This window comes from Schistocerca americana, chromosome 3, assembly GCF_021461395.2.
Source record: "Schistocerca americana isolate TAMUIC-IGC-003095 chromosome 3, iqSchAmer2.1, whole genome shotgun sequence".
In the NCBI taxonomy this organism is placed as follows: Eukaryota; Metazoa; Arthropoda; class Insecta; order Orthoptera; family Acrididae; genus Schistocerca; species Schistocerca americana.
This window is the reverse complement of record NC_060121.1, coordinates 936,046,935-936,065,998: the sequence shown is the minus strand read 5'-3', so window position 1 is coordinate 936,065,998 and position 19,064 is coordinate 936,046,935.

Below are 19,064 nucleotides of genomic sequence, written 5' to 3'. Positions count from 1 at the left end.
GGATTTAAATACGGAGTTATTAATTCCTTCATCCTCACGTTCTGTTCAGAGATGTAGTTGGAGGACTGTTTTCCCAATTTCGATAGTAAGAACGCCATCACGTGTGCCAGTTAACTGTCAAATAAAAATTCAGATATCACTAAAGTAAGACTAAGATCATTGTGTAAAAACGCTAAAAAATTGTTAGGTAATGCGTATAATTTTTACCTTTTACGTTCAACGATGGAATCAGAAATATTTTTTATATTGTTTATACTGGGTCCAGAAAGAAAGGACCGATCGAGTAGATGGTTAGATCTGGTGTCGTAACTAACGAACAGATTATGCATAGAACTGGCAAAAAACAGATTTATGACACTGTTTGACTAAAAGAATAAATAAGGTGATGTAACGCATCCTGAGGTACGAAATAATATTTAATTTAGAAACGGAGGGAATTGTGAGACAAAAAAGTTGTAGAGGGAGACAAAGGCTTGAATACAGTAGCTTGAAACGGATATAGGCTAGAGTAATTGTACAACGATGGAGAGACTTTCATAGGATACAAGAATACTTTAAAGAGGAGAGCTGCATCAAATCAACAAGACTGAAGCAGTTAATACTTCCACTATCCGATTCTTTTTTCTTTTCAAGAACTTGTTCTTTTTGATGTGCGTCATTTTAAATTATATAATAAAAAAAGGTAACGCAAGGAGCAGCACACGTGGCTGTGGAGTGGATGATTGAGAGAGGTAAACATAAAGGGCAGCAGCATTCACAGTCACAAACACAGTCCTTTATTGTCTAAACTAAATAAAGCTTCCATCAGACTTTTTTGTAAGCTCAAGAACTATTCCCTCAGGCCATTCAGTTCTGAACAATCGATTTGATGAAAATCATTCAGTGATCTATAAGACTTGAAGTTCCAACTGATTACTGAGCTGTAATTCAAACATTATGTAAGTCAGTCGTGTTCACCTCACACAAGTTCAGAATTTCCACCAAGCCGTTAACTCAGACTGCAGTAATCTCACTTCCAAAATGGCTTTAATAACGATTATCATAAATTGTCACACAGACTGTAAATTTAAATGAACGAAAATTTGAAATCAGCTTTAGTTACAGTAATTGAATCGAACAGTAATAAGACTATATGCCATAACGGGGATAATATTTTAAGCAGTAAATATTAAAACTGAAATCTGGGTTAGCAGGACGGAGCGGATCAGGTTATCGTTGTGGAAAGGGGACAAAATCAGTTACTGTCAGGTGCAAAAAATATACAAACTTTATTTTTCTAAAAACACTCAATCTCACGTGCCCTTAAAAGGATTCAAAAACAGTACGGCTGAAGGCCCGGACACAAGTTATTAAAATTGCCTTAAGGAATACACACGGCTGAAGGCCTTAGTTACAAAAATTTTACATAAGTACTCGGTTTAAGGCCACATCTGAACATGAACAACTCAAGGCTTAAGGCCTGGATAACAAAGATTTCAAATGGAGGCAAATCTCCTTTTTAAAATAGTTTTAAACAAATCAATCTTGAAAGCTTTGTTTAAATCGGCTGAAAGCCTTAATTCAAAATTAAAACAAACTAATCTGATAGACGGCTGAAGGCTTCGCACAGTACTTCAGACTAAAAGAAAATCACAATCTAAAACCAACAGAACAGTAGTGCTCAGAAGCGTTCCAAGGGTCGGCCTGAAGAGGTAACTCTAACGTAAAGTTAGGTGAGACAGGCAGCCAAGTAAGATTAAATAATCGGATGGCAACCCACAACCCGACTCAAGAACTTAGAACTACTTAAACCTAACTAACCTAAGGACGTCACACACATCCATGTCCGAGGCAGGATGCGAACCTGCGACCGTAGCAGTCGCGCGGTTCCGGACTGAGCGCCTGAACCACTAGACCACCGCGGCCGGCTGGAATTGCATGGCGACGACCTTGAACGTCGTGTACAGTTCTGCCACTGTGCAAATGAGAAATTACGGGACGAAGACAGATTTTTTGCACGCGTTCTATTTAACGACGAAGCGTCATTCACCAACAGCGATAACATAAACCGGCATAATATGCACTATTGGGCAACGGCAAATCCACGAAGGCTGCGACAAGTGGAACATCATCGACCTTGGCGGTTTAATGTATGGTGCGGCATTATGGGAGAAAGGATAATTGGCCCCTATTTTATCGATGGAAATCTAAATGGTGCAATGTATGCTGATTTCCTACGTAATGTTCTACCGGTATTACTACAAGATGTTTCACTGCATGACAGAATGGCGATGTACTTCCAACATGATGGATGTCCGGCACATAGCTCGCGTGCGGTTGAAGCGGTATTGAATAGCATATTTCATGACAGGTGGATTGGTCACCGGATTTCTTTCTGAGGGGAAATTTGAAGGATATTTGCTGTCGTGATCCACCGACAACGCCTGACAACATGCGTCAGCGCATTGTCAATGCATGTGCCAACATTACGGAAGGCGAACTACTCGCTGTTGAGAGGAATGTCGTTACACGCATTGTCAAATGCTCTGAGGTTGACGGACATCATTTTGAGCATTTATTACATTAATGTGGTATTTACAGGTAATCACGCTGTAATAGCATGCGTTCTCAGAAATGATAAGTTTACAAAGGTACATCTATCGCATTGGAACAATCGAAATAAAATGTTCAAACGTATCTAAGTTCTATATTTTAATTTAAAAAATCTACCTGTTACCAACTGTTCGTCTACAATTGTGAGCCATATGTTTGTGACTATTACAGCGCCAACTATCACAAAGCGAAAAAACTGGTCCCAACAAAACATTCATATTGCTTTATGTACTACACGAATATGTAATAAAAAATGGGGGTTCCTATTTTAAAAAAACGCTGTTGATTTCCGTTTGACCTATGGCAGCGCCGTCTAGCGGACCAACCATAGCGCCATCTGGTCTCCCCCTTCAAGCTAGATAAGTTTCGTTCCTTGTAGTTTTTTCGTTTACCGCTTATTTCGTGAGATATTTGTCCCGGTCACGATCAGTGGACCAAGCCGTATGTGTGTCTCCAGCGGTCGGCGAGGTTCGGCTGTCCGCACCTCACTGAAGCTCCATCCCGACTGAACTCCGACAGCGGTCGCTCCATAGATAGTACGACAGTGCACTTATCGATAAGCGCTGCTGCTGCCACTCACGGGCAAGCAAACCAGCAACTTAGTGACGCCAGTAACTCGAAGAGGAAACGAGGTGACAGTACCGTAAAGACAAGATGACAAGCAATAAACGGCATGAACATGAGCCGCGCACGGCACAAAAACGTAGAAGCATAAATGTTAAATTGCTCCAGTGCTAAAAATCAGATTTCCGTTCCAAAATAATTAACATTGACAGCGATAAAACGTTACGCCCAAATGACGACAAAAGTAAGACCAAAAAAAAACGGCAGTAATTAATCATACAAAAATTTTGGGCTTTCATTCAAAGAAACAATTTAAAAGATATTACGATCACATCTACAGAAAAGTAATCCTTGACAGTCAGCCAATTATACAATAAGGCATCCAAATAACCAAGCGATTGAAAATGTGACCACACCGAAAGTGCGGCCAAACTCTTCGGCAAAATAACGAGGTGCCGTCGCTGCCCGCACAGTTGGAAAGACCACACAGATGCAGATGCAGCATGTCACTCTAACCGTCCCGCTGAAAACACAGGGAACCGCCGCACCTGCTCCTCGTGTGGCTCGGTCCACTGAAGACACACCCAACAGCTGCTCGCGCTGCTGCCTTCCAGTCGCAGAGCAGACGGGAAGGTAAAACACCAGGCGGCAGCCGAAAGCAGGCGAGGTCTGCTCTTGACCAGTGTCCGTTTCCGACTTCTCTCGCTGGTTGCGAGCCACCTTCCTGCTGCGCGAAAAGGCCGGCAGACGGTGCTGCAGACCCATCAAAGAGGCGACGGAGAGATAGCGGCGAGCCATGCGGCTCACTTGTAATGATTTTTGGACAACATGGTTGTTGAGATGAAGCAGCGATTAGTATGATTAATTAATTATTCAAAAACAGTCTTAATCGCATGTATTATTATTATGACGCCAACGGCAGGAAACTATGTTATGTAGGCAGGAGTGACACCACCAGCAGTCGACCAATGGTGTAAACGCCCAGAAGATGACCCCTACGTCGGGTTGAAACCGATTGGCGTCATAATAATAATAAATGCGATTAAGACTGTTTTTGAATAATTAATTAATTCACTTGTAATGGTTTAATAATGGCAGTCAGGTACTTGTAAGCATGGACACAAAATAGTTGTGCCTACAAAATTATGTATTGTGTCCGCTAGCAGAAGCTGCTCTCGTTGGAAATTGCACTTGCGTCGGTTGGCCCCAAAGAAAGCACAAACTCTTCAGTCTTGTTAAAATTCTCACACAACGTAGTAGCACACTTAATCCAGGATCACCAGCAAGTAATGAGCAGGTTATATGGAAGGGGCAGGCCAGTGATTTCGACACCTCGGAACCCTCCGTAGAATTTTCTTCAGGGCAGAGATGAACTGGTTTGCGATGTCGTATTCGCTTCTTACGGATTCATAAACACTATATAGAGCGCGGAACAAGCATGTCACATGGTTCGACTTAGGGAACAAAGGTTTCATTTGGTTATCACCTGAAAATATGTATTCAGTCAGGTCCATAGTTTTTTTACACTCGATAGCACTAGGCCACAGTTTTTGATAGAATTCCGTGGTACTGACAGTGTCTTTCTGCAACCCACACATTTTTAACAACATGAGCTAAAATCTCTCCGTTGCTAACGTAAAAACTAGAATTTTCAAAACATATCGTTCCATTGAGCCTGTGGTTTCGTCCAGAATGATTTCCACATCACAAAGTACTCAGGCATTGACGTCGTGGTGTATTTTTGAAGAAATTCCTTGAAGGCTTGATGGTATACCTTACTGAGTTGAATTCCTGCTTGTCTAAGAGCTGCGTACAAATCATCGTTGAATTTCCTCAAACTCTGGCTTTTTGAAGAACGCTGTTCAAATGTATTTCCTCACAGAGGTTGCCATGATTTGTTTGTTTGAGGAATTTCGTTCTTTTTATGTTTAGAGGTGGAAATGTGTTGTTTGACCTGAACTCACTGGCGTTTTCCATCTAACAAAATTCCTCATCTCAAATAGTTGCCTACATCGCACATGGAAACAGAAAAAAGTCAGGCTATGGACACATTCAGCATGATAAAATTTAGTAATGCATTCGTTTAGTAAGAAACTCACATTCACTAACTACAGCCAGCCGATTCTGGTGAAATTAAAATGGTGTAATGGAATGCACTCATTGTCATTTGCATTGATGCAGGCTATTTATAGCGATAAAATGAGAGAAAGAGCATTTGTCGTACATACAGTCCCACATTTATTGAAAGAGGTAGGGTTACTATTCGCATTTTTACTGCCTGATGAGGAGACGTTAATTGATAGTTTAGTATTTTATATTGATTAGAATTGGACAAGCAAACTGTAGTCACGTGAGGATGCAATTTTATATCGGGTACTGCAAAGTAATAATATAAAAACCTACAAAATAAATACTAAATAACGATATAAAAATAGTTTTCATACATTAATCCAAATAAACTACCTCCAAAAAATGTTGAGTGGATGAAAATCAATACTTTGGAACACTATAAGGTTTGTGTACCTCCTGTTAGATTTAATTCTTGTGGAAAGACGTACTCTTAGATCTAGAAATCAGTTATATAAAGCACAAATATTTTGACAATTTGGAATCTTGTGCCTAATTAATTGATAAATTTCTTATTTCTGCTAACACCCTTGCTTTTTGAAGGGGAGGAGGGGGGGGAGGGGGAAGTCATCACTCTTATGGCTGGTTTGATGCAGCCCATCACGAATTCATCTCCTATCATTATCTTTTCATCTCAGAGTAGCAATTGGAGCCTGCGTCCTCATTTACTTGCTGGATGTATCCCTGTCTCTCTCTTCCTCTATAGTTTTCACCCTCACAACTCCCTCTGGCGCCATGGAATTTATTCTTAACAGATGTCCTATCATCCTGTCCCTTCTTCTTGTCAGAGTTTTCCACATATTCCTTTCCTCGCCAGTTCTGCGGAGAACCTCCTCATTCCTTACCTTTTCAGTCCACCTAATTTTCAACTTTCTTCTGTAGCAGTACATCTCAGATCCTTCTGTTGTCCTCTGTTCTAGTTTTCCCACAGTCCATGTCTCATTGCCATACAATTCTGTCCTCCAAACGTACATTCTCAGAATTGCTTCCTTAAATTAAAGTCTATCTTTGATACTAGTAGACTTCTCTTGGTCAAGAGTGCCCTTTTTGTCAGTGCTAGCCCGCTTTTTATTTTGCTGCCTAGATAGCAGAATTCCTTAAATTCGTCTACTTCGTGATCACTAATCATAATGTTAAGTTTCTCGCTGTTCTCATTTTTGCTACTTCTTACTACTTTCGTCTTCCTTCGATTTAATCTCAATCGGTATTTTGTACTGATAAAACCATTCCATTCAATAGCTCCTGTAATATTAACATTGATACCCTTTCTCGTTGAATTTTTGCGGCTCGTGGTGTTGCGGTAGCGTTCTCGCTTCCCGCGCACGGGGTCCCGGGTTAGATTCCCGGCGGGGTCAGGGATTTTCTCTGCCTCGAGATGGCTGGGTGTTGTGTGTCTTTCATCGTCATTTCATCCTCATTCACTCGCAAGTCGCCGTAGTGGCGTTAAAGAACTTGTGGAGCGGCGGACGAACCGCCCCGCGAGGGGTCTCCCGGCCACCAATGCCATACGCTCATTAATTAACCTTGAATTTTAATCCCACTCTTGAAGATTTCTTTTATTTCCGTCATTGCGTCTTCGAAGTATAGGTTGAAACAGCATGGGAGAAAGACTACATCTCTGTCTTACATTCTTCTTAATCCGTGCACTTCGTCACTGGTCTTCCAGCCTTATTGTTCCCTCTTGGTTCTTACACGTATTGCGTATTACTCATCTTTCGCTATAGCTTATCCATATCTTCCTCAGGATTGCGAATATCTTGCCCCATTTTACGTTGTCGAACGCTTTTTCCACATCGATAAATCTTATGAACGCATTTTGATTTTTCTTCAGTCCTGCTTCCATTGCCAACCGCAGCCTGCTTGTGACTGTATATGAGGAAACACTTGTGTGGCGCTCTTGTTCGCTGCGTCTATTATTCACGGACCTAACCGAATGTCTAACAAATGACGCGCCACGTTCGCACTGTAATGCGATGAATTTCCGGCTCTCAGTATTGTTTTCGCATCTGTAGCGGCTTCGGACTGAATACAATTTGGCGGTAGCAGCAACGGCTTCGTTTCTTCGGCACGTCGCCAATAAATCGCTTAAGCGGCCGCACGAATGAGATAACCGTGCCACGCCCTGTTCCGCTAACCGTCAAACTTGTCCCACACGTACACGGTCACTGCCAGAATTGAACACGGCCGAACTACTACAAGACGGCATAGGTTGTCATTTGCCATGAAACAAACACCAAATTTTTCAACTGCGGACTTCTGTATGAAGGAGTGGTTAACACGCTTTCATTCACTGTAGAGATTTTGAAAGATGTTATTACGTAACCGTGAACTGACTTTCACCTATTATGACCGCTGTTCTATCCTTGAGTTTTATTCGAATTGCTACTTTCATTGTTAGTAGATACAAAATGAAGATCTGGCGTCTAAAAGCGCTGTTGGTGATCTGTTCATTCTCTCACATTAGGAGTAATGAAGCGCCAAACGATGGATAGGAGTTGAAAGTAAACTGTTAATAACTTCCTGAAACTGGTTCTTATTTCACTGACACTTCTATTCGTTTGCGCTCATTGTTACTCACGTAGTAACAATCGTGCAAGATTTATTTTGTTAGATTTAAAAGTATATAAAAATGTTTGAAATAATTTGTTAACAGCAATTGCTGCATGTATATATTTATGTATGTACAAAGAGATGAAAATGTTATCTTCAGCCGGCCGTTGTGGCCGCGCGGTTCTAGGCGCTTCAGTCTGGAACCGCGTGACCGTTACGGTCTCAGCTTCGAATCCTGCCTCGGGCATGGATGTGTGTGGTGTCCTTAGGTTAGTTAGGTTTAAGTAGTTCTAAGATTTAGGGGACTGATGACCTCGGATGTTAAGTCCCTTAGTTCTCAGAGCAATTTGAACCATTTGTAATCCTCATTTGAGCATCAGACGTATACAGCTAAACAGAACATGAATTACTTCAAGATCTATCTGATCTTCATGCCAAATACGCATAAAAAAGATCCAATTGAACATACATTGAAAAATGCTTAGATTTTCTAGTTATGATTGAAATGCCGTTGTATAATGGCTAGATGTTATTGGCAACTCATGGGAAATCTTGACAATATCACAGGTCAAGTAAACCACGTAATATATTCAAAAAGTGTTCTTGCTTCTTCGCAGGCACAAAACCACTGTATTACGGACTCTGATATCTTCAGACACGTAGGCTTCCTTGAAACGTAGATAGAACTTATCTTTGTTTCATTAAGTTATTTCTGTGTTGTCACCTTAGGTAAAAATGCAAAGGAGTAAAGAAAGGTGAACGTGTAGATCCAGTATGACGCAGTGATTCTTATCAGTTAAGTAGTAATCCGTGTACACTACTATATAACAAACACGCAATTTTTTCAGCTACTGACGTCAGTATAAATCAGTGGTTAACATACTTTCATTCACTCTAGAAATTTTGAAAGACGTTATCACGTAACCGTGAACTGATTTTCACATGTAATAATGTCTACATCGTTAATATAGTCACATGTTATTATCGGTAGTTGCTCTCCTACCATTTAAAAGTATTTATTGTTAAGTAACTGCACGAAGTTTTTCATGATACCGAAGAAATTCCAGTTATCTTCTGATTTTCATACATAACTGATCGATAGCTGAGACTTTGACGTAAAAAATGTTACTGCTTCATTGAAATGATCCATCAAACCTGATACATGGTGAGTGTCATAGATCCTATTGCATCACTTTGACTACATTATGTATCAACTTCATTAAGCTACTGCAGACGATGAAGGGTGTCAGACTTCATTGGTTCAGGTTATGTAATGTAAGTGAAAGGCTACGCTGTAATTAACAATGGATCAATAAACATAGCCATATTATGCCCTTGAAACAGTCTTGATTAGTTGAAAAATATTTATAGAGAACGATTTCATTGATAGAAACGACTATTGCATACACAATCCACATCTGCATACATACCTCGCGAGCCACCATATGGTACTTAGCGGAGGATATCTTCTACAGGCCATGCAAACTACCGTGGCCGGTAGAGGGCAAGCGTGGGGAAAGTGGTAATGATGGGAGTTGTGGGCAGGCGCTGAGTTGAAATGACAAGCGCTGGAGGCGAAGTGCCGTTCTAAAATGAAGCTCACATTGTTTGTATATATTAAGTGGAGACCCTTCGCAAGCACACTTCCATGGTGACCAAAAATATCTGTCACCTCTGTTTTGGTTAGTACCTAAAAAGAATTCTGTTGAAAATGCAGCTATTTGTTTTCGCTTGGCTTGTTAGCCATTTGTAATTGTCAAAGAAGCTTCATGAGTGGCAATTTTGGGTAAAAGCTACACATTTCTCTTGTTCTCATATTAAAGCACAGCGGAGTTTATAGAAAGTCTCCTCACTAACAAGTTGTGCACACACAATTGCAAGAAAATTCTGAAACAGTGGTTTATTAAGTAAGGAACCGAGAAAAAAAATAGGGCCAGTAGCTTAAAAAAAGGGACATCCTCGATAAAAAATAAACGTGTAATGTCATCATACATACCCGATAGCATTTCTCATTTCATCAGCTATCTATGGCCCTTAAAAATTAAATTCTTTTATTAAAAATTATGTAGCTAGTGGAATAATTCGGTGGATAATGAAGTTTAGCATAATAAACATGTGATAAAATATACTCCTCTTTGTGTGCTATCATTTGCCAAATTCTCTTTTCGATACCTCAAATCGTTTATGAAATATGAGGAATGTTGTGGATATTTAACTCTGGGGCTTGTCGCTGGGACTGCGCTATCAAAAGTGAGTGTGCTACATCAGAACATTTTTCTCGAGATTGGTGGCAGATTCAGAACTCCACCTAAGTCCAAAAAAAAAAAAAATCGTTATGTTAACTAAATTTCATATGCAGCAACATATTGTGTGATACTCACCAAACGCAAAATCCTATCGATCGCTAAGTTTTATTGAAACTTTTTCGAATTCCTCCCCCTTCCACGTAAATATCACAATAACTACGACCATTAACAAAGTGATTGTTACGTCATCATGAAACTGACATATAAAGCTACAAGTAACGCAAAAATGATTTTTTTTTTTAGCAAACAGTTTCCGTAAAGTCGTTTGAGAAAAATTGCAGTGCGTGCTCCTTGATTATGTCATCACCGACCGCCCGGAAGGTGGCAAACAATATCGACCTCCCTTTCTGAACAAACAAATGAACTCGCCCACGCTTTGGACGATAACTGCTCTCTGCGCGTGGGCCGCCGCATCGCACGCGGTCTCAACCACTACTACTCACTTCCCTTCCCATTCTACTCCTAAACCGAGCAAGGAAAAAACGACTAACTGTATGTCTTCATAAGAGCCCAAATTTCTCTTATCTTCGTGGACATTATGAAAAATGTATGTTGCCGGCAATAAATCATTTTCACAACATTAAACTGTTGGAAAACACGTATTATTATTTTTTAAAACCACTAATACGCTTTTCTTTTTGCAAAACAAGTTAAATGAAAATATAATGACCCCATAACAAAAAGAACAGGGACCACCATTTAAAATTGCAATCTCCTCGAGTTTAAAAGAGGCTTCACCATAACACCTCTCGACTCATGAATGATGACGTAGACACTGTTTCTTTCTACACTACTGGCCATTAAAATTCGTCTCCAAGAAGAAATGCAGATGATAAACGGGTATTCATTGGACAAATATATTATACTAGAACTGACATGTGATTACATTTTCACGCAATTTGGGTGCGTATATCCAGAGAAATCAGTACCCAGAACAACCACGTCTGGCCGTAATAACGGCCTTGATACGCCTGGCCATTGAGTCAAACGGAGCTTGGATGGCGTGTACACGCACAGCTGTCCATGCAGCTTCAACACGATACCACAGTTCATCAAGAGTAGTGACTGGCGTATTGTGACAAGCCAGTTGCTCGGCCACCATTGACCACACGTTTCCAGTTGGTGAGAGATCTGGAGAATGTGCTGGGCAGGGCAGCAGTCGAACATTTTCTGTGTCCAGAAAGGCCTGTACAGGACCTGCAACATGCGGTCGTGCATTATCCTGCTGAAATGTAGAGTTCCGCAGGACTCGAATGTAGGTTAATGCCACAGGTCGTAACACATGTGAAATGTAACGTCCACTGTTCAAAGTGCCGTGAATGCGAACAAGAGGAGACGGAGACGTGTAACCAACGGCACCCCATACCATCAGGCCGGGTGATACGCCAGTATGGCGATGACGAATACACGCTTCCAATGTGCGTTCACCGCGATGTCGCCAAACACGGATGCGACCATCATGATGCTGTAAACAGAACCTGGATTCATCCGGAAAAATTACGTTTTGCCATTCGCGCACCCAGGTTCGTCGTTGAGTACACCATCGCAGGCGCAGCGTCAAGGGTAACCGCAGCCGTGGTCTCCGAGCTGATAGTCCTTGCTGCTGCAAACGTCGTCGAACTGTTCGTGCAGATGGTTGTTGTCTTGCAGACGTCCCCATCCGTTGATGGGGACATTGCTGCTCGCGTTGGTCGAGATCCAATAACTGGTAGCAGAATATGGAATCGGTGGGTTCAGGTGGGTAATACGGAACGCCGTGCTGGATCCCAACGGCCTCGTATCAGTAGCAGTCGAGATGACAGGCATCTTATCCGCATGGCTGTAACGGATCGTGCAGCCACGTCTCGACCTAAGGACATCACACACATCCATACCCGAGGCAGGATTCGAACCTGCGACCGTAGCGGTCGCGAGGTTCCAGAGTGAAGGGCCTAGGCCGGCCAGAGTGGCCGAGCGGTTCTAGGCGCTACAGTCTGGAACTGCGCGACCGCTACGGTCGCAGGTTCGAATTTTGCCTCGGGCATGGATGTGTGTGATGTCCGTAGGTTGGTTAGGTTTAAGTAGTTCTAAGTTCTAGGGGACTGATGACCTCAGAATTTAAGTCCCATAGTGCTCAGAGCCATTTGAAGCGCCTAGAACCGCTCGCCACACCGGCCGGCCATAACCTCCACTGTCACCCTGTCCGAGCAGGAGGCTTATACTACCTCTCAGGACCTCTCCTTTTCGTATTTTCTATTATGTATTTTTTAAGATTTAATAGTTCGTCCAAAGCCAGCTCCTAGTGGAAAACAATATTTTGCAGTCCCAGCAATACTTCACTGGATGGGGAAATATATAGTACTGTTTCAACGGGGCTGCTTCGTTCTTCTAATAAGTTCATGGTATCAAATTACGACTGTTAGATTACAGAATAATAAGGCGCACGCATAAAAGTTTGATAACGTGTTAGCCATTTTGCCATATCGGCAAGTCTGAGGTTTGCTTGTTTATTGACCAGATCAACACATAAAAACTTAAGTTTGTTTCTTTAAATTAACAACTCAGAAATTTTCAAACAGTGAATCTGAAATGGTGCACCGATACCACCAAAACTGGTAGCCATATAAATAAATGGCATGGTAAGGACGGTTGTACGTATTCCATTTTATTACATATTGACTTTCATTTGTGGACTTCGCAGTCGAGCACTAAGGCAAGCATTTTCAACTATCGTGCACGTTGATATCCCTGCATTTGTGGTGTTTACCAGATAGGTTTCTTCACGTCTTTAAAAACGTGTCAGATCCGACTAATAAAGTCACATGATTCACTCGAATCACATTCCTCTAAAGTACCTCAGTCATTCTCCACACGACTATGATTTAAAGGATCAACTCTAGTAGCAATTACGCATACGCTCTGTGTAAAACGATATATTGTTCACCAATCAAACCCTAAGATTCTGCACTACAGGTAAGGTTAAAGGTACACAATTACAGCCATTCCATGAAATCCGCCCAGAACCAGCATAATGAAACGCAGTAATATACACACACCCAAAAAGTTTTGCATCGACTCGGATCCGAGAGTTCCGGAACCTGTACAGAAAATTGGAATAGAGATCAACATAAACATCATTTCCGCACTTTTTATTCCTCATGAAAACCACGCACTGCATGTTTTACCACCATACACCGAGACCTTCAGAGGTAGTGGTCCAGTTTGCTGTACACACCGATATATTTAACACCCAGTGGCATTGATGCATGCCTGTATTCGTCGTGGCATACTATCCACAAGTTCACCAAGGCACTGTTGGTCCAGATTGTCCCACTCATCATTGACGATTCGGTGTAGATGCCTCAGAGTGGTTGGTGGGCTTCAATCCGGAACCACACTGCTGCTACGGTCGCACGTTCGAATCCTGCCCCGGGTGTGGATGTGTGTAATGTTCTAAAGTCTAGGGAACTGATGACCTCAGATGTTAAGTCCCATAGTGCTTAAAGCCATTTGAACCATTTTGGTTGGTGGGTCATGTCGTCCATAAACAGCGCATTTCAATCTATCCCTGGTATGTTCGATAGGGTTCATGTCTGGAGAACATGCTGGCCACTCTAGTCGAGCGATGCCGTTATCCTGAAAGATGTGCACGATGGGGGCGCGAATTATCGTCCATGAAGAGGGATGCCTCGCCATTATGCTGCCGATAGAGTTGCACTATCGGTCGGAGGATGGCATTCACGTATCGTAAAGCCGTTAGGCCGCCTTCCATGACAACCAGCGGCGTACCTCGGCCCCACATAGTGCCACCCCAAACTCCACCATGCTGCACTCGCTGGACAATGTGCCTAAGGCGTTCGGCTTGACCAGGTTGCTTCCAAACACGACTCCGACGATTGTCTGGTTGAAGGCATATGCGACACACATCGGTGAAGAGAACGTGATGCCAATCCTGAGCAGTCCATTCGGCATGTTGTTGGGGCCATCTGTACCACGTTTCATGGTGTCTTGCTTGCAAAGATGGACCTCGCCATTGATGTCGGGAGTGAAGTTGCGCATCATGCAGCCTACTGCGCACAGTTTGAGTCGTAACACGACGTCCTGTGGCTGCACGAAAACCATTATTCAACTTGGTGGCGTTGCTGTCAGGGTTCCTCCAAGCCATAATCCGTTGCTAGCGGTCATCCACTGTAGTAGTAGCCCTTGGGCGGCCTGAGCGAGGAATGTCATCGACAGTTCCTGTCTCTATGTATCTCCTCTACGTCCGAACAACATCGCTTTGGTTCCCTCCGAGACGCCTGGACACTTCCCTTGTTGAGAGCCCTTCCTGGCACAAAGTAACAATCCGTACGCGATCGAACCGCGGTATTGACCGTCTAGGCATGGTTGAACTAAAGACAACACGAGCCGTGTACCTCCTTCCTGGTGGAATGACTGGAACTGATCGGCTGTCGGACCCCCTCCGTCTAATAGGCGCTGCTCATGCATGGTTGTTTATATCTTTGGGTGGGTTTAGCGACATCTCTGAACAGTCAAAGGGATTGTGTCTGTGATACAAAATCCACAGTCCATGTCTATCCTCAGGAGTTCTGGGAACCGAGGTGATGCAGAACTTTTTTGATGTGTGTAGGTTTTCTATCATCAATAAAAAAAAACTTCGTCGATATTCATGAATAAGCGAAAAACTCTATCATTGATCATTTCCCCGAGTATTTCTAGATCTCAGTACACGAATCTGAAGTCACAGGTAATGACAGAGTAGGACTCGCATTCCTGTGTCCGCGCGCTGACTGCAGATTGCGAAGAGGTAATTTCATTTCGCAGTTAGGCTTCTAGTTTTTCAGCGAAATCTACAGATGTAGCTTCACAGCACAGCGTACATCTTGTAAAGTGCCCATAACTTGTGATTTATCAGTCACAACACACTCATTTAGCTCGAATGTTATAGTGTCTTGTACACTGGCTGGTTGTCCTGTCTTCCATTTGATAGTATCCCGTATAGTTTCGTCTTATTACCTGGACTATTAATTTCTGTCAGGATAGATTTCCTGGTCAACTTACAAATACTGAAACAAATTTACTAGGGAATAAAATGAATCTGCCATTAGCATCTCTTTCCATATACATGTATACCTTACCCGTGCCAACTCTTTTAACTTACTCTGACACCATGGCGTCGTGTTGTTTTTAACTAATCTCTCTGCTTTGTATGAATCTGCCTTGGAATGGTAAAATACTACATTTTTTTTTATTTCCAGTGCTTGCACCATTACCTTAATAACTGGGTACACATTAATTATTTCAGGCTGAGCATTGACTCTAAAAATGTTATCAATCAGTGTCCTACTATCTTGTTGCATACGAGCTAGAAAATGGGCTACTGAAATTAGATTGAAACACCCAAATATTTAATCTAATTCATTTTTTCCTGTCATATATTTTAAGAAATCTACACGAAATCTCCACAAACTACTAACAGTTTCTTCTTGTCTGACAGATACCTCAATAATGCATCTACATTTCTCATAAATAGCTGGACGTTTCCTAGAGGGGATCTATAGATGTTACAATTATGAGTAAAGTATTCAGCAATAAAAAATCACAAGCACATGCGCCTAGGTTCTGATCAACAAAAAAATATTTGTTTCAATACTTTTAACTTCGTGTCCAACTTTTACACACGTTGTAAGTCTTTCTTGTGCAGTGTTAACTCTACAACGAAAAGGATCCTAGTCTATAAGCCTTGATATTTAACTTAACTCATGACGGGCATAACAAAAGCTTCCATGGAAAACAAAAATCTCATGATGATAGAAAAATAAAATTAAAAACTCGTATCATGAAGTAGCCGATGACGTGGCAAAGGTGGCTACACAAGATGGCACATGAAAAACATTAAAACAGCAGCATCAGCTAGTATATCCATAAAATAGTTCGTGGGAAGGGCGGGGAGGGGGGGGGGGGTTGGGGGGGGGGGAGACAGGACAGGGATGATATGGAGTATTTGTAATATTTTTGTAGGCTATCCGTTACTTGTAAGTAGACATAAAAGGTTCCAGTTCCGACCCTGTTAAAAACCCACGTAACAGGGATTTTACACCGAGCAAGGTGGCGCAGTGGTTATCACACTGGACTCGCATTTTGGAGGACGATGGCTCAAACCCGCGTTCGGCCATTCAGATTTAGGTTTCCCGTGATTTCCCAAAATCGCTTCAGGCAAATGCCGGGATGGTTCCTTTGACAGGATTCGGCCAATTTCCTTCCTCATCCTTCCCTAATCCGATGGAGCCGATGCCTCGCTATTTGGTCCCTTCTCCCAAAACTACCAACCAACCAACCGATTTCACAATCATTTTCTGAATGAGAACCTTCTCACTGCGCTGTATTTTTTTCCTTTCCCTAAGAGCTAGGGGGAGCAGGCACCATACCCCCTTGCTCCCGTCTTTAGGTTACCTGCCCTCGACCGCTTCCCAATTTTCCTGGGTGTGGCATTCCTTGAACATCAACCCCAAAGGCCGTTGCCCAGTTGCGGAGCTTTTTTGCCCATTGAATACGTGTAGCTTTACGTATCGCTATGAGTAATGGCCTTTTGCAAACAACCTAACTCCAAAGGTGCACTGCATGCTGTTGCTCTTGTGGTCTCCAGTCCAAAGACTGGTTTTATGCAGCTCGCCATGCTACTCTACCTGTGCAAGACTCTTCATCTCCCAATAATTACTGCAACTTATATCCTTCTCAATCTGCTTACTATATTCACCTCTTGGCCTTCCTCTAGAATTTTTACCTCTCACAGCTCCCTCTAGCATTATCTTTTGATTTCTTGATGTCTCGCAATGTATTCTATCAACTGATTCGTTCTTGTAGTCAAGTTGTGCCACAAATTTCTTTTCTCCCCTATTCTATTCAGTTCTTCCTCTTTAGTTATATGACCTACCCATGTAGTATTCAGCATTCTCCTGTAGCACCACATTTCAAAAGCTGCTACTTTCTTTTTACCTAAACTGTTTATCGCCCATGTTTCACTTCCAAACATTGCTACACTCCAAATACCTTCAGAAAAAAGCTCCTATCACTCAAAACTATATTCGATGTTACAAATTCCTCTTTAACAGAAATGCTTTTCTTTTCATTGCCAGTCTACATTTTATATACTCTGTACTTCAGCCATCGTCAGTTATTTTGCTATCCAAATAACAGAACTATTATTTTAAGTGTCTCGTTTCCTAATCTAATTCTCTCAGCATCACCTGACTTAATTCGACTACATTCCATTACACTTATTTTGGTTTTGTTGATTTTCATCTTATATCCTCCTTTCAAAACGCTGTCCATTCCGCCAACTACTCTTCAAAGTCTTTTGCTGTCACTGACAGAATTGCAGTGTCATCAGCAAACTTCACAGTTTTGGGAAAAAGCGTATTTGTGCCATCATCTGTACAATTATATGTTTATTTCTGCCGATTTCGATTATTACAACAATATTCAAAGGAGAAAACAATATACATCAATGGATCAATCATTTTAATCATATAACAGCCAAGCACATGTGGAACGTATATAACTGTCATATAATTGTCTTAACACTGTCCATATAAACGCACTGTGCCTTGGCACAATTAGAACAGTGCACACTCTGTGATAACTAAACACTTAAGTGACTGAATAACATCGGGGATAGGCTACAACCCTAACTTCCTTCTCCTCCACTGCTTCCCATTCATTCCCCTTTACTCTTATAATTACCGTATGCTTCCTGTATATGCTGCTATTAGCCTTTCGCTCCCTGTATTTTACCCTGGCTGCCTTCAGAATTTCAAAGAAAGTATTCCAGTGAGCATTGCCAAAAGCGTTCTCTTGTCCACAAATGCTATAAACGAAGGTTTGTCTTTCCACAATCTATGTTCTAAGATGCGCTATACACTTCGCAGTGTTTGCTAGGTAACTGGCTAAGATGGGCCTGTATTCACTGTCAGCAGCAATTTCTGTCCGTCTTGAAGCCTATTGCTACTCACAAGGCGTGACACTTGTCTCTGGTCCCTTCAGCTAGGATCCATTTACGAGCACCGTTCTTACACCGTGATGTCTGCGTGTGGTACACCATTTGTTGGAGAGTTCGCGCTGATGCACCAATAAATCAGGCATTTCATTCACAATGCGGTCATGAACACGTCCATAAGCGACATCTGCCGGCCTGTCACGTCCCCACGTGCATCTGTCTAACTGTGCTGACAGACTAGCAGCACGTACACACCAGCTCACTGCCATGACTTAGGTCAGCGATGAAGGGAGACGTGATGATCAGGTACCATACCACAACATTGACGGTGCTGGAAAGCGGCCAGCGTACTCTTTCAAGGAGATGAATAATGAGAATAATGAGCCAGGTTGATAAGTTCAACATTCGCAGTGACCATACATTGAGGTGCCAAAAGTCGTGGGATAGCTCCGAATACCATGTCGGACCTCCTTTTACGCGGCATAGCCCAGCATCTCGACGTGGCACGGACTCAACAAGTCGTTGGAAGTCCCACGCAGAAATATTGAGCCACGCTGCCTCTACAGCCGTCCGTAACTGAGAAAGTGTTGCTGGTGTAGAATGTTGTGCACAAACTGACCTCTTGTCCCATAAATGTTCGAAGGGATTCATGTCTGGCGATCTGGTTGGCCAAATTATTCGCTCGAATGGTCCAGAATGTTCTCCAAACAAATCCGAACAATTATGGCCTGGTGACCTGTTACGTCGTTATGGGGACATGAAGTCCATGAATGGCTGCAAATGGTGTCGATGTTGCCGGACATAATGGCCGGTTCAGTTTGAGCAGAGGACCCAGTACATTCCATGTAAACACAGCTCAGACCATTATGAAACCACCACCGGCGTGCGCTGTGCCTTGTTGATAACCTGGGTCCATGCCTTCGTGGGGTCTGCGCCACACTCTAACCATG